Below are 8,554 nucleotides of genomic sequence, written 5' to 3'. Positions count from 1 at the left end.
CAGGGCAACTAAGCCCGGGTGACACAACCACTGAGCTCGGGCACCTCAACTCAGAGAGCCCACGGTGCCACAAACTACAGAACCCACGCATTCTGGAACACACGCGCCACAACTAGAGAGAAGCTGGTGTGCTGCGGCGAAAGATCCTGCGTGCCTCAGCAAAGATCCGGCGAGCCGCAGCTAAGAACCAACGCAGCCCAAAATAAATTAAATAAATAAATAAATAAGTAAATAAATCTTCAAATAAAAAAAAAAAAAAAGTAACGTAAATGAGAGCTTTCTTGCTCCCTAGCCATCTTGGCAGCTGCTCGAAAAAGTCACTGGTGTCGATCGACTCTAGGCTCCAACTCGTTACGAAAAGTGGAAAGTACCCGCTGGGGTACAAGCAGACTCTGAAAACGATCAGACAAGGCAAAGCAAAACTGGTCAGCCTTGTTAACGACTGCCCAGCCTTGAGGAAATCTGAAATATAGAGTATTATGCCATGTTGGCCAAAACTGGTGTCCATCACCACGCTGGCAATAATATTGAACTGGGCACAGCGTGTGGAAAATACTACAGGGTATGCACACTGGCTTATCATAGATCCAGGTGATTCTGTTATCATCAGAAGCATGCCAGAACAGACTGGTGAAAAGTAAACCGTGCCCAATTTCTCTTTAATAAAACTGGCCAAAGCTTGTTTTTCTTTTAAAAAGAATAATAAAGTAAATGAGAGAAGCATTTTCTGGACCTTAAGGACCTGTGCAAACATCAGATGTTACCATCATCGCCTTTGTCGTTATCTCCATCACTACCTTGTTTGCAAAGTTACTTAAGAAGGGTGATGTGATGGAAGGAATCCTGGTAGGTGTTACTGGCGCTTCGCAACATCAGTTCCCCTCTACCTCCTGAGCGCTTGGAAGAATAGACTTTTCAGTTGCCTTTGCAATTGGTGGAGCCCCGTGACTCTCTCTGATCAGTGGAATGGGTGGAAGGGGCCAACGTGTTTAGTAACTGGTGCCTGACACTTTCTCCTTCTTTTTCTTGGTAAGGTGACTCAGGAGGCCTTGTGTTCCAGAGAGACAAAGCTTCTATCAGCTGCATCCCTAAGTTGTTGTGTGGAGCAGAACTTCCTGCCAACTCTTGTAGTGTTGTAGTGTGAACAAGGAATTAACTTTTGTTGTACGGAGTCACTGAGATTTAGGATCGGTTGTTGCTGTAGCATAACAGCCTGAAACACCGATACACTGTAACAGACCAACGGATGAAGAAATCCTGGATGTAGCTGTGGCCTAACTACCTGTATGTCCTTGACTGAGTGGACTAAAGTATACCAGCTCTAAGGTCCCTGCAGCTCTGAAAACTCTTTTGACACTTCAACACCGCAAAGCCATCCCATGCCAATGACAGAGAAATGTTACCTATCATTTAAGGAATAAAATGAAATTTCAGCTCATAGAAAATCATCTCGGAGAATGAATCAAGCTAGAATAACGTGTAGAATTGAGACAATATTTTTTTTAACTGTTTTAATACACACACCGGCCTTTTAAAGAGAGTGTGCTAAAATAGTTGCATTAAGGAGAATCAGTGACTCGTGGTCATTATTATGAACCTTAGTTATTTTACAGTGATGGCCTCAGGGCCAGGGACGAGTATAATAAGTCTCTTTGTTACTCACAGTGGCCTAAGCCTCCCATGTGATCTGAATTTTTGTTATGAATTTTTTACAGTCTTTTTTGTGCCAGCCGTTACCTTTCATTGCTGTCAATGTCCGGATCATTTTCAGCAGCTCGTCCCCCAACTTTTATTGGCTGTAGAGGTAGAAAGCAGATATCAGACTGTTAGAATTGTACATGATGGTTAGGATATATAAGGTCTGAGTAAGAGGTTAAGAAGCTTTCCTAGGAGTAAAGCAAATAGGCCCTCAGCATGAATTTTGTAGCTTCTAAGGATACACATCTTTCTGCTTCATTTCTTGTTCTCACTAATATTGCACAAAGGTGAATTTCCCCAGTAACTGGGGTCTGGTAGACAGTGTGCTAATGTATTTGATTCTCTACAGCAGCCCTAGCAACATAGATTCATAATTAAGTTGCTGATATGGGCCTGGCAGCTTTAGGGAGAATTCTCAGGCCATTTGCCAGAACTAACATCATGGGAAGAACTACATAATTTGTTTCTCGTGACAATTCGGTGAAGCAATATAGCATAACAATTAAGTGTGTAGGCTCTGGAGTGTGACTGACAGTGTTCAGAGTCCAAGTGCACAGAGCTTACCCTTGGAAGCTCTACGAACTTGGACAAGTAAATCCACCTCTTGGCGTCTCCGTTTCTCCTTTTTAAATTGTGAGTAATCAACTACATGAGGGCTTCCCTGGTGGCGCAGTGGTTGAGAATCCGCCTGCCGATGCAGGAGACACGGGTTCGTGCCCTGGTCCGGGAAGATCCCACATGCCGCGGAGCAACTAAGCCCGTGAGCCATGGCCGCTGAGCCTGCGCGTCCGGAGCCTGTGCTCCGCAACGGGAGAGGCCACAACAGTGAGAGGCCCGCATACCGCACAAAAAAAAAAAAAAAAAAAAATCAACTACATGAGTAGTGTGTTGAGTGCTTAGAAAAGTTCCTGGCATTGTCAGGACTCAGTAAAAATGTTAGACTTGTAATAATTATTTTTCTCGGTCCTTTTAGTATACTTACTGTATCAGTCAGGGTTCTCCAGAGAAACAGAAACAACGGGATATAAGTGATCTAGAGAAAGACTTATTATGAAGGATTGGCTCATGTGACTGTGGAAGCTGAGAAGTCCCACAATCTACTGTAGATTGAGAAGGACCAAACTGGAGGACCAAGAAGGCTGGTGATATAGTTCTGTACCAAACCTGGAGGCCCGAGGACTGGGAGCCGATGGAGTTAAGTGCCAGCCTAAGTCCGGGGGCCTGAGAGCCAAGAGCATCCATATATGAGGACAAGATAAGATAGATGTCCAAGCTCAAGCAGAGAGCAAATTCGCCCTTCCTCCACCTTTTTTTTTTTTTTTTTTTTTTTTTTATGGTACGCGGGGCCTCTCACTGTTGTGGCCTCTCCCGCTGCGGAGCACAGGCTCCGGACGCGCACGCTCAGCGGCCATGGCTCACGGGCCCAGCCGCTCAGCGGCACGTGGGATCTTCCCGGACCGGGGCACGAACCCGCGTCCCCTGCATCGGCAGGCAGACTCTCAACCACTGCGCCACCAGGGAAGCCCCCTCCACCTTTTTGTTCTATACAGTTCCTCAACAGATTGGATAATGCCTGCCCACCTTGGTGAGGGGGGAATCTTTACTCGGTCTACTCATTCAAATGCTAATCTCTTCTGGAGGCACCCTCACAGACACACCCAGAAGTAATGTTTTACCAGCTCTCTGGGCAACCCTTAGCCCAGTCAAAGTTGATATAAAAAATTAACCATCACATTTACAATTATCAACATTAAGTGCTACAAAGAATATAATGGTATCCTCTGATTAATTTGTTAATTTTTCATTGGTCACTCTGTTAGGGTTCTCCAGAGAAATGGAACCAATAGGATGATTGTATATAATATAGCATATAGGTAGATTTATTTTAGGAAGTTGACTCATGATTATGAAGACTGGCAAATCCAAAATCTGCACGGTGGACAAGCAGGCTATAGACTCAGAGGAGAGCTGACGCTACTGTTCTGACTTGAAGATCATCAGGCTGAAGACTCAAGAAAGAGCCAATGTCCGAGTTCAAGTCCGAAGATCATCTGCTGCAGAATTCCCTCTTGTTCAGGTAGAGGACAGTCTTTTGTTCTAGTTGGGCCTTCAACTGATTGGGTGAGGCCCACCCACATCACAGAGGATAATAGGCTTTATTCAGAATCCACCGATTTAAATGTTAATCTCATCCAACCCCCCCCCCCCGACAGAAATATCTGGAATAATGTCTGACCACAGATCTGGGCACCATGGCCCAGCCAAATTGACGCATAAAACTAACAATCACAGACACATATCATGTCTCCTTACTGGGCCAGTCTCTTCAACTGGTGGCTTGAAGCTAGCCCTAGAATTTCCCGATGGGAAGTTCTCATTTGCAATCCTCTCCCTCTCCTCACTTATACATTATACATACAGTCATATTAAGGAAGTTTTTATGATTTCTCTGGCTTCCCAAAAAACTGACCTAATTTGGTCACATGCAATTCTTAGGTTTCTTTAGATAGATGCTATATCCTTTAAAGAAGTTTGATGAAGGTCAAGGTTAGCTATTTCCCCTTGCTCTCAGCTTACAATGAAAGCAAGTCTCAGACATTTATTTAAAAAAAAATTCAAAAGCAAAAACAAACAAACAAACAAAGAGAAATTAAAAAACACTCATTAGCAAGCAGGGCCCAAACAGTTTATGCAGCCTGTTCAGAGAGGTCCACAAAGTCCCACCTTTTTGTCCTTTCAGGTGTTCTGACTACTGCCAGGTGTGGATGGTTCCCTTGAAGCAGATGTGATAACTTTCCAGAAGCAAGCTCCTAGGCCCTTTCAGTGGGCATCAGGCAACTATACAGCAAAGGCTGGACAGAAGGCAAGGGGTCAAGCCCCATCCCTCAGGGTTTAAGTTACAGCCTTCCTGAGGTTCTTGCATACTGTTCCTGCAAGGGTGGGAGGATTTATGAACTATGTGAGCTGACTTACATAGCTTGAAGATCTTTAAATTCCCCAGTTCAAGCCTGCTTCTAACATCTACCGTGATAGTCAATAGACCACTACGTTCAATAAAAATCCACTGCTGACGTGCCATATATTAACCGGCACAGTGTGGCTTGTTGGTTTAGAACAATTAACAGCAGAGCTTGAAGTAGTCCCTTCTGTCATGTGGGCGTCCTGATAAGCCACGGTGGGTGGACCATCCCTGGACTGTGCACCCCTGATCAGCACCTTGGTTACATGCTTGGTTATAGCATAACCCATGTCACATGTACATAATACCTCTCAGTGTACACTGAAGTATTTCCAGGTCAATAAACATATAACAGTAACAACCTGGGTTTCATGCTACTGTCTTCTCCTATGTCCCTGTTCTCTACTCGTTCTCGAAATTGCTAAATTTGTATTTTTTTTCCTACCAGTTTTCCAAGATAGGGTTTGAAGCTGAACGACAATGACCGATGCCTAAAACTGCAGTTACAGGATGTTAATGAGCTGGGCTGACTGCCCAGGCAAAGCCTGACTTGCAGGTTTGTTGTGGGGAAAGCCTTGCCTCTGACTCTAGCCCTGTGAAGGCGGGTCTAAATCCTGTGTTTTATCAGTTCGTTAGGTCAGGCTACAGAGGAATACTCACACTAACCAAAGTCACGTTTTTGCTGTTTACACCAAGTCTTTCTTGGAAATCTGTGTACCTGTGAGTCTGGCTTAGTTATTGGCAAGCTGCCTCGTGACACTGGAGAAAGAACAGAGAACTAGATAGTATTATGCGGGTACTTTATCCAAGTTATGGAAAAGCCTGATGAGTGTTCCACATCTCACGAGACGAGATACCTCTATGATGTGATGAAATGGAGCGCCCTGAACAGATTTCTGTCTGATAAATTCTTACTATACCTTCTTTCACTTATTCTAAGATTCATATTTTTCACTTATTCTAAGATTCATATTTTTAACACCTTTGAATAGATTGCATGAAATATGGTAACTGCCTTTTTTTGCTCTCCATTCAGACTTCTACCTTTCCTGAATGACCTCACTATATATTACAGTGGACATGTTACAGATGCCCTATGTCCCAGGCATGAAGATCCACTCTGGTCACATGACCAGACTTGGAGATTTCCCAAATTCCCTTCAGCCCCAGGTTCATAAATCTTCTCTCAAATGGACTCACTTCTTCTTTTTTTTTTTTTTAAAATTTAATTAATTTATTTTGACTGCATTGGGTCTTCGTTGCAGTGTGCGGGCTTCTCATTGCCGTGGCTTCTCTTGCTGTGGAGCACGGGCTCTAGGCGCCCGGGCTTCAGTAGTTGTGGCACATAGGCTCAGTAGTTGTGGCGCGTAGGCTCAGTAGTTGTGGCTCGCGGGCTCTAGCGCGCAGGCTCAGTAGTTGTGGCGCACGGGCTTAGTTGCTCCGTGGCATGTGGGATCTTCCCGGACCAGGGATCGAACCCGTGTCCCCTGCACTGGCAGGCAGATTCTTAATCACTGAGCCACCAGGGAAGCCCCTGGATTCACTTTTTTTTTTTTTTTTGCCCACGCCATCTGGCTTGGGGGAATCTTAGTTCCCCAACCAGGTATGGAACCCCTGCCCTCTGCAGTGGAAGCGGGTAGTCCTAACCACTGGACCGCCAGGGAAACCCCATCTCAGATAGACTCACTCCTGCAGATGACTAAACTCTACCATTTTTTTCACATTTTTATTGATTTCCCTTCTAAACTTAGATTTAAACAGACGATACCCTTTACTAAGCAGTCAAGGGCATTTGGCAGTAGATCTAAGTTCCATATCAAAGTTACTCCTGTCCAAACTCCCTATCATGCATCTCATCTTGGTTTTCAGCTTTAGCCAGACAACAAACACTTACTGATGGATTTTTATAAGAGTGGATATGTTATCTCATGGCAGCAAAATTTAAGACATTAAAATGATCTAGTCTCTGGAGTTTTTCCATGAAGGATTTAGTAGCATAATATTGTCCTGGCTAAGGGCCTTGCTATTTCCTGTTACAACTCTTTATTTAAGAACTTTGGTTCTAGATGAAGCACGACATAAAACAAGTTTACATAACAGAGCCTGTACCACATAATCTTAGATTACAGCTGATGATAAAAGAAAACTAAGCACTTTACGCAGGATGACGCTCTAGAAAGAATTTAAATTACAAACCTACACTGAAACCCTCTTGGCTTTTACTTTTACTAGACTCTAGAACTGATAATATCCAATTGCAGTACATAAATTACTATGTTTAGAGCCAGCACTTGACTCAATCAAATCCTCATGCTATTTCATCTGAGATGTTCACACTTTTAATAATTGGTAGGTGATATTTTCTTATATTCATACATGTTTCAGAGAAGTACTTGAAAATTTAAAATGGGGGCCTTAGTCCTATTAATTTAGAAAGTAAAAATTATTTTTGCTTATGAAATATCCAACTTTTTTAAAATGGAAAACTTAAAATAGTACATTCCTCGGCTGTGGTTTAGAAGGAAGGAACACACTCTTTGAAGGTCTGGTTAGCATTCGACTTGCAGTGTGTTTTATGTGCTGCCTGCTTTTCTTGCTTTATGGATTATTTCCAACCACCCCGAGACAGGTTGATTATCTAGTTTATACTGGTGAGAAAAGAGAGGCTCAGAGATGTTAAAACAAAAACAAAAACCTTGCCAAATGTACTGAAACAAGTTTCAGAGCTACTATTTTTTTTAAATGTTTAATCCAGAGCTCACAAGCTTGCCATTAACAACCATTAATGAACTCAACATGTGATACAAAAGGCCGGCATTTAGTATAATAAATTCTCTGACAGTGACAGTATTGGAGGCGGGAATATGATCTGAAATGAACAGTTTTATAAGGCAGAACACCTGAGAGATAAATGTAGGTAACTGGTAAGAAGTGTTATGTAGTTCATAGTTTCAAAAAACAATCATCATCATAACCTGGTCTCCTAGACACTGAAATCTGAAGCTCCTTGATATGCTATATAGCATGGGCAAACAAAGAGGTTTTGTTCAGTACATGTTTTTGTGGGATGGTGTAACTATGCAATCCCTATAGGTCAACAAACACTGCACAGAGCTGACCAATGACTCATGAAATCTACTGTGAGATCTCCCTCCTCAGTTTCAAAATATTCATTTAGCATTGCATTAGTGAAACAGCCAACAGCTTTTCAGTCTTTTCACTATCTTGGCCTGGTTCAAAACGGATCAGGCTTTTTAACTTGGAATTTTACTCATTTTAAAAATTTCGTATGCATTGTGATAAAATAAAAATTCACTTAAGACAATTTAATTTATACATATATTACACTTACATAGGCATATATTTTTTAAATACTCTTTTCATTATATAGTAAAATTTTCCTATGTAGACTTAGAAGTTAGATTTTGAAAATAAAAACCACCGTAGAATTAAAAATAGCTCTTTTTCTCCTTTCTTCAACTTCCCGGAGGAAAAATGAATCTTCACGAAGACTGTGTTGACACTGGTTATGAATTTTGTTTGGCATTTGGGACTTTTCATCTTTGCCTTTAAATATAAGAGTAGTGATAATGCTACAGTGATTTACTCTTTGTATTTTGAGCATCCAATACCAAACTAACTTCTTTTTACATAACTATTATGAGAGAGAAGAAAATATTTTGTTTTCCTGTAGACAACAGATTGAAATGCTTAGCTCTAAATTGAAATTACTTACTTCCAAAACCAGGCAATGACATATTGATGATATTAGATGTTTCCTATCGTTGTCAACGAGTGGTACATAATTTAAAATAAAGGATTAGCAACAGTTTCACTATAAGGAACTTATTATTGTAGAAGCAGTAAAAATGAATTCCACACAACACGGTATAGTTT

The 8,554-nt window shown here is 41.9% G+C and overlaps 1 pseudogene; it reads left to right on the top strand.

Moving 5' to 3' along the window:
* Positions 1-269: 269 nt before the first annotated feature.
* Positions 270-641, top strand: LOC131752924 (large ribosomal subunit protein eL30 pseudogene; annotated as a pseudogene).
* Positions 642-8,554: the final 7,913 nt, after the last annotated feature.

The sequence above is a fragment of the Kogia breviceps genome, chromosome 3 (assembly GCF_026419965.1).
Source record: "Kogia breviceps isolate mKogBre1 chromosome 3, mKogBre1 haplotype 1, whole genome shotgun sequence".
NCBI lineage: Eukaryota > Metazoa > Chordata > Mammalia > Artiodactyla > Physeteridae > Kogia > Kogia breviceps.
The sequence above is the reverse complement of the archived record's forward strand: the minus strand, read 5'-3'. Positions and strand labels throughout refer to the sequence as shown.